The 17,232-nt window shown below is 39.1% G+C and overlaps 1 pseudogene; it reads right to left on the reverse strand.

Annotated features, from left to right (window-relative positions):
• Positions 1-5,777: 5,777 nt before the first annotated feature.
• On the reverse strand, positions 5,778-16,878 carry LOC110295091 (DNA repair nuclease/redox regulator APEX1 pseudogene; annotated as a pseudogene).
• Between the last annotated feature and the right edge of the window lie 354 nt (positions 16,879-17,232).

The raw sequence follows: 17,232 nt of genomic DNA on the forward strand, positions 1-17,232 counted from the left end.
TCGCAAACTTTATATGCCCCAATATAGGGGAATGCCAGGGCCAAAAGAATGGGAATGGGTGGGTAGGGAAGTGGGGGGCGCTATGGGGGACTTTTGGGATAGCATTGGAAACGTAATTGAGGAAAATATGTAATAAAAATATTTAAAAAATAAATAAATAAATAAAAGTTTAAAAAAAAAAAACAAAGTCCATAGCTAAACATAATAAAAACAATATACAGCAAACCAATAACCAACATCAAACTAAATGTAGAGAAACTTGAAGCAATCCCACTAAAATCAGGGACTAGACTAGGATCTCTACTTTCCTCCTGTTGTTCCTATGGGATTGTAATCCTCCTCTGTTCCTTCAATCCTTCCCCAAACTCTTCCATAGGGGTTTCTGACTTTAATCTACTGGTTGGCTACAAGTTTGTCTCAGTAAGCTGCTGGTAGAGCCTCTCAGAGGAAAGCCATGCTGGCCTTTTGTAAAAAAAAAAAAAAAAAAAGTTACCCAAATTTTATTAATTAAAAAAAAAAAGACTTAAAAATTCCATGCAGCATAGCATAGCTATTAAGCCAACCAGACAGCTCAAATGATCCTCCTGCCATTGATCAGATAGGTGGTCCTAAGAAGCCCCGTATCTTCTCTTTTACTGGGTCTCTTCATTGAAAAGTGGGGTTAGTAATATCATCCACCTCACAGAGTTGTAATGAGAATACAATGAGTTAACAGTTATAAAGATTTTAGGACATCTGGGTTCTTTCCAGCTTCTTACTAGTATAAAGAAGGGTGCTATAAACATAGTGGAGCATGTGTCCTTGTTATATGTTGGAGCAATTTTCTGAGGAACCTCCAGACTGATTTCCAGATTGTTTGTACCAGTTTGCAATTCCACCAGCAATGGAGGAGTGTTCCTCTTTCTCTACATCCTCACCAGCATCTGCTGTCACCTGAATTTTCAATCTTAGCCATTCTGACTGGTGGGAGGTGGAATCCTAGATGTCCCTCAACAGAGGAATGGATACAGAAAGTGTGGTACATTTACACAATGGAGTACTACTCAGCTATTAAAAACAATGACTTCTTGTACTTATTTATTTATTTATTTTTATTATATATATTTCAAATGCTATTCCGAAAGTTCCCTATACCCTCCCTCCGCCCTGCTCCCCTACTCACCCACTCCTGCTTCTTGGCCCTGGCATTCCACTGTATTGGGGCATATAAAGTTTGCAATACCAAGGGGCCTCTCTTCCCAGTGATGGCCGATTAGGCCATCTTCTGCTACATATGCAGCTAGAGTTACGAGCCTTGGGGGGTACTGGTTAATTTATATTGTTGTTCCACCTATAGGGTTGCAGACCCCTTCAGCTCCTTGGGTGCTTTCTCTAGATTCTCCATTGGGGGCCCTGTGTTCCATCTTATAGATGACTGTGAGCATCCACTTCTGTATTTACCAGGCACTGGCATAACCTCATATGAGGCAGCTATAACTGACTTCATGTAATTCTTAGGCAAATGGATGGAACTAGAAAGTACAATCCTGAGGGAGGTAACCAAGTCACAAAGGAACACACATTGTTTGCACTCAGTGGTATGTGGATATTAGCCCAAAAACTCAGAATACTGAAAATATAATTCACAGACCACACGAAGCTCAAGAAGGAAGACTAAAGTATGGATGTTTCAGTCCTTCTTAGAAGGGGGAACAAAATACTCACAGGAGGAAATATGGAGACAAAGTATGGACTTGAGACTGAAGGAAAGGTTGTTATTAGAGACTGCCCCACCTGGGGATCCATTCCATATACAGTCACCAAATGCAGACACTACTGTGGATGCTAAGAAGTGTATACTGACAGGAGACTGATATAGCTGTCTCCTGAGAGGCTCTGCCAGACCCTGACAAGCACAGAGGCAGATGCTAGCAGCCAACCATTGGACTGTGCATAGGATCCCAGTGCAGGAGTTAGAAAAAGAACTGAAGGAACTGAAAGGGTTTGCAAGCCCATAGAAAGAACAAAATATCAACCAACCAGACCTCCCAAAGCTCCCAGGGACTAAACAATCAACCAGAGTACACATGGAGGGACCCATGACTCCAGCCGCATATGTAGCAGAGGATGGTCTTGTCCTGAGAGGCCCTTGCTCCTGTGAAGACTCGATGACCCAGTGTAAGGGAATGCCAGGGTCAGAAGGTAAGAGTGAATGGGTGGGTGGGAGAACACCTACCTAGAAGCAGGAGGAAGGAGGATGGGATGGGGGTTTCTGGGGAGAAACCAAGAAAGGGGATAACATTTGAAATGTAAATAAAGAAAATAGCCAATAAAAAATTTAAAAATTAAAGATTTTAGGAAATCTCTAGTATAAAAATGATGTATTAGTGCTTACCTAATAAGTAAGCTTATTTTTGTTTCTCTAGTTTGTTCTCAGAATATTAAGTTCACTTAAAAACTTAAAAGTCAGGGTTACTAGGAAATTTAATGACAACATATGCTCCACTTGCCCCCTCTTTTGGTATTGTGTTCACTGGCAATCATTTATACAGAATAAAACATACACTTTAAGGTATACAATCTTTGGATTATGTCAAATGTGTAAGAACATAATCATGACAATCTATAGGGTTGTTATCATAATCTTTACCTCCCCAAATTCTTCAATTTCGAGTCAGCGTTTTCTGCCATCTAATTCCTGATAGCCTGACCTGATTTCTTTTTTCTATGGCTTGTTCAAGACTATTAGATTCATTCTGTGCCCAGTTTTCACCCACATGTTCACCCATGTTAGCCTATGTCTTATCTATAAGTAGTTTGTTTTAACTTTTTTCTGTTCATATTTTAAACTTTTTTTTTACTTTTAAAATCACTAATCCATTATTTACTTTTAAGTCTAATAAGTTTGAAGCATAGATGATTGTTTGTATTGGAATAGACAATTCTCTGTAGCTAAAATAAGAGCCATGAGTCAGGGCTTCCCCGGGGGAAACTTTTCAAATGGCAAGGCTAGGTACCGGCTACAAAGAACAAATTGTCTAGAAGCTCACTGACACCAAAAGCCATTTATAGCAAATGAACATGTCACTATGTGTGTCTGCTTAGAAGAAATTTAAGCACTAAAAATTTTTGGATAGTCATTACAGGATGCACTCTTCAGCTCATCAAGGAATTCATTGTTCAATTAACCTTTATATGGTGCCCAGGCGCCTGGACCTATGTCTTTCCATGATATAAAGATGGCACTAGAAAGCAGGAAATATATGTGATACATTTTACCCTGTTTTATAAATCTATTTGTATCTTGTTAAGTATTTTAATATTTCTGGGATTGGGAGAGCTACTTTCTTGTAGTTTCAGGAAGTTCTGTTTTGAAGTTCATGGATTCTCTATTTTTGCAGGGGTGTCAGGAAGCTGCTGTAACCTAGGTCTGAGACAGGACAGATAGACAAACCTGCTGCTATGTTTTATAGGTTATCATTTTCTTTGGTATTTATTTAAATGAAAGTAATCATCCCACCTATTATTGTGTCATAAGTGTGAAATGCTAAACTTTTGGAAAATATGCTATAAACAAATTTTGAGTAATTAAAAATATCATCTGTTCTCCTTCTCTTAAGTAGAGTATTGGAATGGGAAATGAAAAGTAGGGCTCAGGCTTGATTAATACAGAACAGTAGAAACTTCTGCTCAGAATCTCTATGAACATGATTCTTTACATACATGCTTAAATAATGGTTAAAAGTTAAGTCTACAGTGGATGCTCACAGCCATCCATTGGACTGAGCACAGGGTACCCAGTGAAAGAGTTAGAGAAAGTACTCAAGGAACTGCAAAAGTTTGCAGCCCCATAAGAGGAACAACAATATGAACGAGTACCCCCAGAGGTCCCTGAAAATAAACCACCAACCAAAGAAAACACATGGTCGACTCATGGCTCCAGCTGCATATGTAGCAGAGGATGGCCTAGTTGGTCATCATGAGAAGAAAGACCCTTGGTCCTGTGAAGGTGCTATGCCCCAATGTAAGGGACTGCCAGGGCCAGGAAGCAGAAGTGGGTAGGTTAGTGAGCAGGGTGAGTAGGTAGGTGGTTTTTAGAGGGGGAACCAGGAAAGGGGATAACATTTGAAATGTAAATAAAGAGCCTGGCATGGTGGCGCACACCTTTAATCCCAGCCTTCAGGAGGCAGAGGCAGGTGGATTTCTGACTGTAGACCAGGCCAGCCTGGTCTACAAAGTGAGTTCCAGGATAGCCATGGCTATCTGTCTCAAAAAACAAAAAACAAACAACAAATAAAAGAAATGTAAATAAAGAGAATATCTAATAAAAAATAAAATAAAATAAATTTTTTTAAAATTTAAAAAGCTAAGTCTACATTCCTGATTTAAAATATGTATTTAAATTGTAATATTCTTTAAATATATTCACATAATCAGTAGGTTCAAAAAGGTACACTGAAGTAAACTTCATCCATCATAATTGAGGTTTGAAATATGAATTAAAAATATAGTTACTATATATCTAGGTTTTCCCAATAGTCTAAACACAACCAGACCGCTCACTCGTTGATTTTGACATTTCTCATGTCAAAACTGTATATCTAACATAATTCTTATAGAATTAATACATATATTATGTATATAGTAAATACTCATACAAAAGAGTTATTAAAAAGCAGTTTGTGAATTTGATTTTAAATATATTCTCAATTATTCTATCCTCATAAGCCTGAATCCTCCTTGGCAGCCAAAATGAAAGCTGCAACAAGCATTGTCTTTAACCATCATTCAATCAGTGTTTGCTGGTACAGTGCATTATCTAAAGTTCTGTTTCAATTCTCCCATAATGATAATTCCTTCCAAGACTTCTTGCAGATGCCAACAAGAGCTTGATGAAAGGAGCCTGATAAAACTGTCTCCTAAGAGGCTCTGTCAGTGCTTGACAAATAAAGAAGTGGATGCTCACAGCCATCCATTGGACGGAACACAGGGTGCCCAAGAAGTTGAAGAAGTTTGCAGCCCAATAGGAGAAACAACAATATGAACCAACCAGTAACCTCAGAGCTCCCAGGGATTAAACCACCAACCAAAGAAAACACATTGTGGGACACATGGCTCCAGTGGCATATGTAGCAGAGGATAGTCTAGCTGGCCATCAGTGGGAGGAGAGGCCCTTGGTCCTGTGAAGGTTCTATGTGCCCCAGTACAGGGGAATACCAGGACCAGGAAGTAGGAGTGGGTGGGTTAGGGAGCAGGGGGGAGGGGATAGAGGATTTTCAGAGGGGAAACTAGGAAAGTGGATAACATTTGAAATGTAAATAAAGAAAATATCTAATAAAAAATTAAAGTGTAACATAAATAAATAAAAAATAAAGAAAAGAAAAAAAGGGAAAAAAGTGAGTGTTATCTGAAAAAAAAAAAAGAAAATGCTTTCTTCTTACACAACTTGTTTTTCCTTACACAATTTCTTTCTGAATGCACACCTACTCTAGTTCACTAGAGTATAGTAAAAATAAAAATAGTAAAATAAAATTAAAAATAATAAATAATTTCTAATGGAGCAGATGAAGCCAACAGTTATTTATTTATTTATTTATTTATTTATTTATTTATTTATTTATTTATTTATTTATTAGGGCCTTTTATTTCACTTGGATTGTCTAAAGGAAACCAGAAGTTTGGTTTCATGTTTAAAATGAGGGGAACACATTACAGAACCAAACACCTGAAGAGATAACACACCAGACTTCTCTGGGGGACAGGAGGTCTCCCAGGCAGTAAGCTACTTCAGGAGGGTATCACAGCGTTAGGTAAAGGGTGATGGGACAGTGGTCACTGCCAAGAGCCTTGGACCGGATCTTGCTATCAGACAATGCAGGTGAAAGAGAGCAGGAGAGCAAAAAAGTAAACAAGGCTCCAACCAACCTTCTTAGAGCGGCATTCATCACGTAAGTCCAGAAAGTGCAAGTGTAGGCAATGTTGGTGTAGAGATGCCGGAAGCTGTCAGCCAATGGTACAGCCTGTAGCAATTCCCCAAAACCTTGGCGCTCCTGAGGAGTAAAGCCAGCATTCTTTTTGTTTCCTTTGTAGTTATGAAGGTCAATTTCTTCATGAGCCACATTGAAATCCCCACATAGCACCAGAAGCTTTCGAGAAGCCAAGTCCTTTAGAAATGTTCGGAAGACTTCATCCCAATGCTGTCAGTATTCCAGTCTTACCACCCCCCCTCCCCCCCCCCCCCAATGCCTGCATTGGAAACATAGGCTGTTACCAAGACAAAGGACTCAAATTCAGCCACAATCAACCGGCCTTCTTGATCAGGTTCTTCCTCACCAGTGCCATAAGAGACTTTTAGTGGGCACTGGCAGGAAAGTAAGAGCACACCACTGTATCCTTCTTTGTCTGACGGAGCTGACCAATACTGATAGGTGAGTCCAGGCAGCTCTTGAAGCTCGGGCGGGAGTTAGTTTTCTGAGCACTTGGTCTCTTGGAGGCACAAGATATCTGGTGCTTCTACCTTTACCCAATCCAAACCCTTCTTTTTATTGCAGGCTCGAAGCCCATCCACATTCCAGGAGCATATCTTGAGTGTGGCAGATTTGCCTCTGGGTGAGGTTTTCTGATCTGGAGGGTCCTCATACAGGACAGGGACCTCTCCTGTGGCTTCCTTCTCAGTTTTCTTTGCTGCCCCCTTACTCTTCTTGGTCTCTGGCTCCGACTTGGGTTCTTCCCGTCCTCACCGCCGCTTTGGCATCACTGTGACGAAAGTGGTTAGGAGCCTGGAGCACCGAAGCACTGTTTACTGCGCTCCAACACAGAGAATGGAGTCTGCCTGTCTCAACAGGTCATTTTAAGTGTCTTAGATCCCATCTAGTTTTTAGTTGCCTGAAAGAGGAGGCAATAATGAAAATTGATGTGAGTAGTCAAATTCTAGATATTTAAAAAAGAAAATAATAAGGGGTCGCAGATGTTCAGAATAAAGGAACATTGAGGGCAATGAATTGTCAGTAGTTACTTTTAATGAAACTTACATATGAAGTAAAACATTAAGTGATTATAAAATTTTATTGTGAAGAATTAATGTCCATAGCATTCTCTGCAAATATTCATTACTATATTCTGCTAATATTATTAAGACAAAACTGAAGGTTATATAGTGTGTATAATTATATTATATAATAATATATCACAATAAAATATAGCACATACCATTAATATATACATTTACATACATGTACATGTGTACATATATGTATATGATGTATGTATGTATATATGTATACATATATATATAATGTATATGTATATATGTATACATATATATATAATGTATATGTATACACACACACACACACACACACACACGGCCAAATTATTATACTTCTAAGAAATAAACTCTTGCTTTCATTGTTGCTTAAGAATTTGCCAGTGTGGTTAACAAAGAGCTTTTAAATTTTACATGAGATGTGAATGCATTTGAGAGGACCAAGTCAGTCAGCAGAGCCATGTTGACTCCATAACAGGCTTTAAACTGGCAGTTTGAAAGACTAGGCCTAACTTTCTGTTTTTCAGAACTGTAAAAGTCTAAAACAAGTCGATTCCAGGAAAACACCCCTTTCAGGCAGCCAACCAGAAAGCTACCCTACCACCTAACCTGAACCAACCTAATGGGCAGCCAATCAGGAGCTGTAGCAGCTACCCCACCACCTATCTTGTGCCAGGTATAGTTAATCAGTAAAAGTCTCCGAAATCCCCCAGAGCCATAACCAATCACAAAGGAACCCACACTCCCGGAGAGAGAGCTAACCAAGTAAGGGAAAGAAAGGTAAAAGTCACCCACTCCTACCCTAACAAGCTTTAACTCAACCCTGCAAAGTCTACATGTCTGTCTTCCCTCCTGGAAGTGTGGTAGACCCCTGCAGGCAGGTTCTCTGCAGAATAAACTCTCTTTGCTTTCCCATACTATTTGAGTCTGAGATCTCATTCTTCCCAAATCACAGACACTTAGAGGAGAAAGAACACACGGCTTTAGAATTCATGAAATGCAGCTCAACTGCCACATGGGTGAACCTCAGTGTGACATGACTTGTAGGAATCTCCAATCCTAGGAACTCAGGTAAAAATCACAGAACTCAATTATTGTATATATAAACTGTAAGCCTAGATTAGGCAGATATACCTCTACACTAATCTATCCCTTGCTACTTGCGGATCCCACAGGCCATGTGGTTCTGCTCCATCTTTCTTCCACCTCCTCTTTCTCCATCCTTTCCCTTCCCTTCTTCCACTCTCTAAGACCTCCAGTCTCACTTTTCCTTCCACTGTCCAATTACAGGCTCTATGCTTTATTTGACCTGTTATAATGGGGATACTGTTCACTAGAAACCACCTGAGTAAGCGATCCACTCCTCAGCAGAATTAACATGAGAATACAAACAGCACCAGACACAAGACACAGAGGACCACGTGCCATGAGGACTTATACTGTTGTGGAGTTCTGTTTTGCTTGCTGCCATCACATGCTTCGTAATCTAAGAATTATATAAAAATTTGAGGGGGCTTCCAGTCCCCCACTGGACAATATCTTTGGCACTCACAATAATAATGATTGATCTCTTTCAACCATCGCTGCTAGAGCAGATTAATGATTCAATCACCACCCTAGAAAAGAATTTAGAATGTAGATCGTCAACAATGACCATCCTTAGAAAACATTTGGAAAATTAAAAATTTTAGTGAAACTGTGTTGAAATGTTTTTACGACTGGTTCTTATGTAGAAAATCTTAGGAACAATTTTGAAGTTCAGAAAGGCACACTCTTATTATTTAAGCTAGGGACCATTTATGGTAAGTGAACAAGAACAATGACAGCTGATGTGGCTCTCACTGAGGCTAGACTTGTGATAATCGATTTCTTATAACCAGTTTTTGTCCTCAGCTTCCTGATATAATTTATTAAGGATTGCTGATGAGTAGGTATGCATTGTGAGGACTTAAGGTAGAGATGACAGATTTTTATATAAAAGTTTAGATTTGGGGGTGGGGAAAAATTTTAGATTTGTGATCCTTTTAAGATTTTTACAAGATTACTTTTAAAGATAAATAATACAATAATTACTTTTTTCTCTGTATCAGCAAATTACTGCCAGCCAGTAAGAGAAATTGGCTGAGAAAACAACCTTGCCTAAAATTTCTTAATAATAGGTTGCTTAGTTACAAATGTACATGGGTTCTTGGAAATAATTTGTTTTATTTACCTGTATACTACATAATAGTATTTCCTGTAAAAAATGTTGGAGAACACATTGCTTTTTCATAATCATTAATTAGAAGAAAACTAAAATGTGATCACATTGCAATTTTATACTGCTTGAAAGATTTTACTGGGATATATTGCAAAGGTCTGTGATTTGCAAAAATCAGGTTTTGCAAGAAATAATACCCCAGACTAAAATAATATGCATCAGCAAAGAGCATTCATTCTACAAAGAACCTGCATGCAAGGGCCTACCATAGTTGAGGATGGAAGACAGACATGTAGACTCTGCAGGGCAATTTACAGCCTATTAAGGTGGGAGTGGGTGACTTTTACCTTTCTTTCCCTTGATTTCTTGGCCCTATATTCAAGGTTATAGGTGCCTTTGTGATTGGTTAAGGCTCTGGGGGACTTGGGGGTACTTTTACTGATTAACTATACTTGGCTCAATTTAGGTGGTGAGGCACCTTCTGGAGCTCCTGATTGGCTGGTGGCGCAGCTGCTTAGGTGCCCCTGAGGTTAGCTCAGGCTAGGTGGTAGGAAAGTTTTCTAATTGTTTGCCCGTGAGGGGTGGTTTTTTCTGGAATGACTTGTTTGAACTTTTGTAGTTCTAGGAAACAGAAACTTAGGTCCCCCAAACTATGGTTTGCAGCCTGTCATAAAGTCAGCCTGACTCTGGCTAACTCTGCTCTCTCACTCCTACATGCCCCGCAGCAATTGTGTTAAGTGAGAAATCTCTAAGGGAACGATTGATCAGAAAATCTTAACATTGGCATAAGAGCCATGGGAAATTTAAAGTCTGACCTATTTACCTAAGGAAGGCATTATAGTTTTATAGAGCCAATGCCTTCTTTGTAAAATAGGATGGGAAAAGCATTTTCTAAGATTCCTATAAGAAACATTCATGAATATATTTTTTACTTCTAAAAGTTGAAATACACCTTGTTATTATTTATCAATATATAATATAAAGGGACCTTAAAGACACCAAGACAGAACCTACTCAAATTATTGCTTATAACACAAGATTCTGACCTTATTTTTATCCAAGCAAGGTACTATTTTTCCTGGTTAAAAGAAGGAGAGTACTAAGCTGATTTGGCAATTTTGTTGCAATATTTGTTACTTGGCAGTTCCCTTCAAACTGCCTAATATGGTTTGAGCAGAGTGTCTCATGGGTTACTGAATAAAGTAGACTTTATACTTTCTTAAATACCATGAATAGAAGGAAATATTATTATTTTGCCATTTATGACCATAAGCTTTCCAGATATCATAATCATGAAAAGAACTTTTTGACAGTGTGACTTTAAAAGGTCTGTTCCATCCCCTTTGTTTTGATGCCACAGACGATTTTCAAAACCATGTTCCAAATTGATTTTTCTCAACAACATAGTGAATTCCAAACTCATTTTTTAAAAATTTTTAATATTTTTTTATTACATATTTTCCTCAATTACATTTCCAATGCTATCCCAAAAGTCCCCCATACCCCTCCCCCACTTCCCTACCCACCCATTCCCATTCTTTTGGCCCTGGCATTCCCCTATATTGGGGCATATAAAGTTTGCAAGTCCAATGGGCCTCTCTTTCCAGTGATGGCCGACTAGGCCATCTTTCGATACATATGCAGCTAGAGACAAGAGCTCCGGGGTACTGGTTAGTACATCATGTTGTTCCAACTATAGGGTTGCAAATCCCTTTAGTTCCTTGGGTACTTTCTCTAGCTTCTCCATTGGGAGCCCTGTGATACATCCAATAGCTGACTGTGAGCATCCACTTCTGTGTTTGCTAGGCCCCGGCTCCAAACTCATTTTATAGATACATAACACTTGACTGGGAGATATAAAATCACTTACAAAAATTATACAAGTGAGACACTCAGAACTCAGTCCCAGATATGACCTGTTTCATTTTCTTCATCTCAGATAGATAACATACACCTGGGTGCTCCCAAATTTTCGATGACAGGAAACAGTGTGAGTCTGTGAAATTTTTCTTTTTCTTTTAAAATTCTTTTTATTGAAAATATTTTTTACACAATATTTTCTGAATACAGTTTCTCCTCCCTCTAATCTTTGTCACCTCTCTAACCATCCAGACTTCACTCTTTCTCCCTCTTATCAAAAAACAAAGAGGTATGTATAGGATAATAATATAATAAAACATAATAAAGTAAAACAAAAATTAACACATCGAAATAGGACAAAACTTACAGAAGGAAAAGAGCCCAAGATAAAGTACATGAACAAAGATCTATTCAGTCACATATTCAGGAGTCACATAAAAACACATAATTGAAAGCCAGAATATACACACAAGAAACCTTTGGGGAATAAGTAGACAGACAGAAAGACAGACAGAGATGACATAGAGATCAAGAGGAGATACATATATGGATCAATAAAGAGAGATCTACATCAATGATAGATAGATATGATATGATATGATATGATATGATATGATATGATATCTGATATAAAGAGTATTTAGATATTTTTCAAAAGGAAGAAAAAATCCCTACTGGACATATAAGAAAAAGAATCTCCAGCAATTCTCAAATTCATCTGGAAAGGCAAAAAACCCAGAGTAGCGAAAAACTTTTTTTTTCTTAAAGAATAATTTATTTATTTTAGGTATATGAGAACATTCTAGCCGTCTTCAGACATACCAGAAGAGGACATCAGATCCCTTTACAGATGGTTGTGAGCCACCATGTGGTGGCTGAGAATTGAACTCAGAACCTCTGGAAGAGCAGTCAGTGCTGTTAACCATTGAGCCATCTCTCCGGCCCCATGAAAACAATTCTCTCTCTCTCTCTCTTTTTTATTACATCTTTTCCTCAATTACATTTCCAATGCTATCACAAAAGTCCCCCATACCCTCCCCCCTACTTCCCTACCCACCCATTCCCATTTTTTTTGGCCCTGGCATTCCCCTGTACTGGGGCATATAAAGTTTGCATGTCCAATGGGCCTCTCTTTCCAGTGATGGCCGACTAGGCCATCTTTTGATACATATGCAGCTAGAGTCAAGAGCTCCGGGGTACTGGTTAGTTCATAATGTTGTTCCACCCATAGGGTTGCGGATCCCTTCAGCTCCTTCGGTACTTTCTCCAGCTCCTCCATTGGGGGCCCTGTGATCCATTCACTAGCTGACTGTGAGCATCCACTTCTGTGTTTGCCAGGCCCCGGCATAGTCTCACAAGAGACAGCTATATCTGGATCCTTTCAGCAAAATCTTGCTAGTGAATGCAATGGTGTCAGCGTTTGGATGCTGATCATGGGATGGATCTCTGGATATGGCAGTCTCTAGATGGTCCATCCTTTCGTCACAGCTCCAAACTTTGTCTCTGTAACTCCTTCCATGGGTGTTCTGTTCCCAATTCTAAAGAGGGGCATAGTGTCTACACTTCAGTCTTCATTCTTCTTGAGTTTCATGTGTTTAGCAAACTGTATCTTATATCTTGGGTATCCTAAGTTTTGGGCTAATATCCACTTATCAGTGAGTACATATTGTGTGAGTTCCTTTGTGATTGTGTTACCTCACTCAGGATGATGCCCTCCAGGTCCATCCATTTGGCTACGAATTTCATAAATTCATTCTTTTTAATAGCTGAGTAGTACTCCATTGTGTAAATGTACCACATTTTCTGTATCCATTCCTCTGTTGAGGGGCATCTGGGTTCTTTCCAGCTTCTGGCTATTATAAATAAGGCTGCTATGAACATAGTGGAGCATGTGTCCTTCTTACCGGTTGGGATATCTTCTGGATATATGCCCAGGAGAGGTATTGCTGGATCCTTCGGCAGTACTATGTCCAATTTTCTGAGGAACCACCAGACTGATTTCCAGAGTGGTTGTACAAGCTTGCAATCCCACCAACAATGGAGGAGTGTTCCTCTTTCTCCACATCCTCACCAGCATCTGCTGTCACCTGAATTTTTGATCTTAGCCATTCTGACTGGTGTGAGGTGGAATCTCAGGGTTGTTTTGATTTGCATTTCCCTGATGATTAAGGATGTTGAACATTTTTTCAGGTGCTTCTCTGCCATTCGGTATTCCTCAGGTGAGAATTCTTTGTTCAGTTCTGAGCCCCATTTTTTAATGGGGTTATTTGATTTTCTGGAGTCCACCTTCTTGAGTTCTTTATATATATTGGATATTAGTCCCCTATCTGATTTACGATAGATAAAGATCCTTTCCCAATCTGTTGGTGGTCTTTTTGTCTTATTGACGGTGTCTTTTGCCTTGCAGAAGCACAGGGAAAAGATTCCTGAATATAACAGCAATGGCTTGTGCTGAAAGATCGAGAATTGACAAATGGGACCTCATGAAACTGCAAAGCTTCTGCAAGGCAAAAGACACCGTCAATAAGAAAACAATTCTTAACAATAAAAGAACAGCTGGTGGAATCACCAGCCGTGACCTCAAGCTTTTCTACAAAGCAATAGTGAATTAAAAAAAAAAAAAAAAAACCAAAAAATTGCATGATATTGGTACAGAGACAGATGCATTGATCAACGGAATGGAACTGAAGACCCAGAAATAAAACCACACTTAAGGATGCTTGATCTTTGACAAAGAATCCAAAAAATATGCAATGGAAAAAGAAAGCAAGATGGCCTAGTCAGCCATCACTGGAAAGAGAGGCCCATTGTACTTGCAAACTTTATATGCCCCAATATAGGGGAATGCCAGGGCCAAAAGAATGGGAATGGGTGGGTAGGGAAGTGGGGGGCGCTATGGTGGACTTTTGGGATAGCATTGGAAATGTAATTGAGGAAAATATGTAATAAAAATATTTTTAAAAAATCAAATAAATAATCATTTTAAAATGTCAAAAAAAAAAAGAAAAAGAAAGCATCTTCAATAAATGGTGCTGGTCTAACTGGCTGTCGGTATGTAGGAAAAATGAAAATAGACTCATATTTGTCACTTTGAACAAAGCTCAAGTCTAAGTGGATCAAGGACCTCAACATAAAGCAAGATACACTGAATCTAATAGGAGAGAAAATGGGAAAGAGCCTTGATCTCATTGGCACAGGGCAAATTTTCCTAAGCAGAACTCCAATGGCTCATTGCTCTAAGATCAAGAATTGATAACCTCATGAAACTGGAAAGCTTCTGTAAGACAAAGGACATAGTCAACAAGACAAATCAGCAACCTACCAATTAGAAAAAAAAAAAAATCTTCACCAACCCCACATCTGATAGAGGTCTAATATCCAAAATGTATAAAGAACTCAAAAGATAATCACAAAAAAAAAAGCAAACAACCCAATCAAAAAATGGGGTATCGAACTAAACTGAGAATTCACAACAGAGGAATCTCAAATGGCTGAGAAGCACCTAAAGAAATGTTCAAAGACCTTAGTGATCAGAGAAATGCAAATCAAAATGACCCTGAGATTCCACCTTAAACCAATCAGAATGGCTAAGATCAAAACCTCAGGTGTCAACACATGTTGGAGAGGATGTGGAAAAAGAGAAACACTCCCCCATTGCTGGTGAGATTGCAAACTGGTACAACCACTCTGGAAATCAGTCTGGAGGTTCCTCAGGAAATTGGAAATAGATCTACCTGAAGACCCAGCTATACAACTCTTGAGGATATACCAAAAAAGTGCCCCACCACACCACAGGGGCACGTGTTCCACTCTGTTCAAAGTAGCTTTATTTGTGATAGCCAGAAGCTAGAAACAACCTAGATTTCCCACGACAGAAGAATGGATACAGAAATTGTAGTTCATTTACACAATGGAATACTACTCAGCTATTAAGAATGAGGACAGCCTGAGTTTTGCAGACAAATGGATGCAACTAGAAAATATCATCCTGAGTGAGGTAACTCAGATCCAAAAGGACATGCATGATATATACTCACTAATAAATGGATATTAGCCAAAAAAAGAAAGAAAGAAAGAAAAGAAGAAAAGAAAAAAAAAGTAAAAAAGAAAGAAAAAAGTACAGAATATCCAAGATACAGTCCACAGAACTTAAAAAGGTCTCAAGTGAGGACTCCTCAGTCACACTTGGGAGGGAGAAGAAAGTAATCAAAAGTGGGGAGGAAGGGAGGGACCTAGGAAAGAATAAAAATAGGCAACCTTGGGAGATAGGAGGTTGGGGGCACCCTCAGAATGCACCAGAGACCTGGGAGATAAAAGACTCTCAGGATTCCAAGGGAGAAACCATAGATGAAAAGCCCATCAGCAGTAGTTAGAGGGAACTTACAGAGCCCACCTCCAGCAGGAAGAAAGGGCAACAAAAGAGGGAGAGGGGGCCATCACACAGTCACAACTCTGACCCATAATTGTTCCTGTCTGAAAGTATTACAGGGATGGAAATGGAGAGGAGCCTGAGGAAAAGAAGGTCCAGCAACAGGCCCAAAGTGGGATCCAGCTCAAGGGGAGGTCCCAAGATCTGACACTATTACTGAGGCTATGGAGCACTCACAAAAAAAAAAAAAAAAAAAAAAAAGGACCTAGCATGACCACACTCCGGATGATTCAACAAGCAGCTGAAAGATTTAGAGGCAGATATTTGTATCCAACCAATGAACAGAATCAGCTGATCTTTTTTGTTGAATCGGGGAAAGACTGAAAGAAGCTGAGGAGGACTGGCAGTCTCAATTATTCTGGACCCCCAAGACCTCTCAAACACTGGACCACCAAACAGGCAGCATACACAAGCTGATACGAGGTCCCCAACACACATACAGGAGAGGACAGATGCACCTAACCCTCAAGAGACTGAAGGATCCAGGGAGTTTAGAGGTCAAGTAAGGTAGGGTGGCAGGAGAACATCCACGTGGAGACAGGGTCAGGAGAGGAGGTATGGGATGTGGAGCAGTAGAAGGGTGGACAGGGGAGGAATAAAATACGGAGTGTAAATTAATTAATTAATTAATTTAAAAAAATTCCATGTACTTCAGACAAACGGCTTGGAGGACCAGAGCTGAAACTGACTTTAAAACCTGACCCACTGAGGACTAGGTGAATGGTTTAAGCAGCTTTGCATACATTTTTGCATACAAACATCATGCAAGCTTCCAAATGAGGGAAGCAATCAATAATTCTATCCATATATGATGCCTTTGAACCACAACCATGATCCATATAGAATGTTAATCCTAAGAGTACAATAGTAGCATGCATACTTTGATAGTAACCAACAGTTCCCTAAATGGACGTAAGATTTGCTTAAAAAGAGGAAAGCCAGGCCTGCTACCGCAAACCTAGCAGACTACCAAGGATCAGTGAAGTCATAGATCTTGAATGGGAATTAACAACTGCCACTTTACTAAACCAGCACAATCTCTAGACACATTCTCAATATTCGACTTATAACCACAGATATATGTAGTCTTCATCCTCTTCAAGAAAACTTCTCTTTGCAACAGATAGAGACCATTACAGGAAACTATGAGTCAGAATGTAGAGTTGTAGAGCAAAGTCCCAGTAGACATATCTACAATTCCTGTACCTGAATCTAAGAAATCATTGTAGAAGTGGGAACTATAAGACCTAGAGGACCTAGAAGTTTGCTATTGAGACTGGGTCTCCTTAGTTTCAGAACCTTCACATACAAAATCTCATTACCACAATGGCTAAACACAATCTGAACGAAGGCCACAATCGACATGCCAAAATGGATGAAGAAGAGGACAGAAAGCCTTAAGTAAAGAACTACAGACAACTAAGGAATGCTGAGACTTGAAGAAATTGTCTTCCCAGGAAAGATAGTACCACTTTGTTATCTAATACCAAATGATCATTCCTGCAAACAAATATATAAGTAACATTATATGGACTGAGTAGGTTGCACTTATGTAGGAATGTGTAAATGTACAGATGTACATATACATATGTAGCAACAATTAATGAAAAAAGGCCATGAATTTGAAAAAAATTAAGGAATGGTGTGTGGGGTTTTAAAGGAAGAAAGGCATTGAAATGATGAAATTATATTACAAGTTTTAAAAAAAATAATTTAAAA

This window comes from Mus caroli, unplaced genomic scaffold, assembly GCF_978045245.1.
Source record: "Mus caroli unplaced genomic scaffold, Mus_caroli_1 scaffold_1, whole genome shotgun sequence".
NCBI classification, from domain to species: Eukaryota; Metazoa; Chordata; class Mammalia; order Rodentia; family Muridae; genus Mus; species Mus caroli.